We start from the raw sequence: 1599 nt of genomic DNA, 5'->3' as shown, positions 1-1599 counted from the left end.
TCACATCACTGCACTCTGGCCTGGGAAACAGATGGAGACGCTGTCTCAAAAAAAACAACAACAACAAAAACTGGTATTGTAGGATTAGATACTAAACACTTTAAACTTGCCCAAAAGTTTTTACAACAGTGTTCTTATCCTATCCTCAAAGCATTGTTTTCAGGTAAATGGAGTTAATATGACTCTAGCTGCACAGGTTGGGAAACTGGCCAGAAAGAGTCCCATTAAGTTGAGAAAGATATGTTAAAAGTGGCTAGAAGGCCTTTCCGTGCTACCTACAGAGGGGTCCATACAGCGTTGTTCTGGATTCCCGTCGTAACTTAAAGGGAAACTTTCACAATGTCCAGAGCCCTTGATGTCCTGCAAATGGAGGAGTAGGATGTCCTTAAGTTCCTTGCAGCAGGAACCCACTTAGGTGGCACCAATCTTGACTTCCAGATGGAACAGTACATCTATAAAAGGAAAAGTGATGGCATCTACATCGTAAATCTGAAGAGGACCTGGGAGAAGCTTCTGCTGGCGGCTCATGCCATTATTGCCATTGAAAACCCTGCTGATGTCAGTGTTATATCCTCCAGGAATACTGGCCAGAGGGCCATGCTGAAGTTTGCTGCTGCCACTGAAGCCACTCCAATTGCTGGCCGCTTCACTCCTGGAACTTTCACTAACCAGATCCAGGCAGCCTTCCGGGAGCCACGGCTTCTTGTGGTTACTGACCCCAGGGCTGACCACCAGCCTCTCACGGAGGCATCTTATGTTAACCTACCTACCATTGCTCTGTGTAACACAGATTCTCCTCTGCGCTATGTGGACATTGCCATCCCATGCAACAACAAGGGAGCTCACTCAGTGGATTTGATGTGGTGGATGCTGGCTTGGGAGGTTCTGCACATGCGTGGCACCATTTCCCGTGAACACCTGTGGGAGGTCATGCCTGATCTCTACTTCTGCAAAGATCCTGAAGAGACTGAAAAAGCAGAGCAGGCTGCTGCTGAAAAGGCAGTGACCAAGGAGGAATTTCAGGGTGAATGGACTGCTCCAGCTCCTGAGTTCACTACTACTCAGCCTGAGGTTGCAGACTGGTCTGAAGGTGTGCAGGTGCCCTCTGTGCCTATTCAGCAGTTCCCTACTGAAGACTGGAGTGCTCAGCCTGCCACGGAAGACTGGTCTGCAGCTCCCACTGCTCAGGCCACTGAATGGGTAGGAGCAACCACTGAATGGTCTTAAGCTGTTCTTGCATGGGCTCTTAAGCAACATGGAAAAATGGTTGATGGAAAATAAACATCAGTTTCTAAAAAAACAAAAAACCAAAAAAAGGGGGTAGAAGAGTTCATGTTTCCTGACTGCTCATCCAATGCTCCTTCTAATGTACTCCTTGCCTCCACAAATTTGGCCTTGTTACTCAGAAACACCCAGCTAACCAAATAATACTGTCACAGGGGCCCCTTCCAGAGAAAAGACGTGGACACCAAGTCAGAACCAACGCTGCATTTTAATGCTGAGCTAACATGTTTCCTCTTGCAAGTCACTGGTCTCAAAAATATCACCAAACTTGTTTTCTTTTTTTGAGACAGAGTCTCACTGTCTTCCAGGCTGGAG

The 1599-nt window shown here is 47.3% G+C and overlaps 1 pseudogene across 1 annotated transcript; it reads left to right on the top strand.

Moving 5' to 3' along the window:
• Positions 1-339: 339 nt before the first annotated feature.
• LOC105555619 lies at positions 340-1307 on the top strand (annotated as a pseudogene). Its single transcript, XR_001008500.1, has one exon. The product of XR_001008500.1 is annotated as a 40S ribosomal protein SA-like (transcript).
• The last annotated feature ends 292 nt before the right edge of the window (positions 1308-1599 follow it).

This window comes from Mandrillus leucophaeus, unplaced genomic scaffold (genome assembly GCF_000951045.1).
Source record: "Mandrillus leucophaeus isolate KB7577 unplaced genomic scaffold, Mleu.le_1.0 Scaffold691, whole genome shotgun sequence".
In the NCBI taxonomy this organism is placed as follows: domain Eukaryota; kingdom Metazoa; phylum Chordata; class Mammalia; order Primates; family Cercopithecidae; genus Mandrillus; species Mandrillus leucophaeus.
Note: the sequence above shows the minus strand (reverse complement) of the source record. Positions and strands in the feature narration are given on the sequence as shown.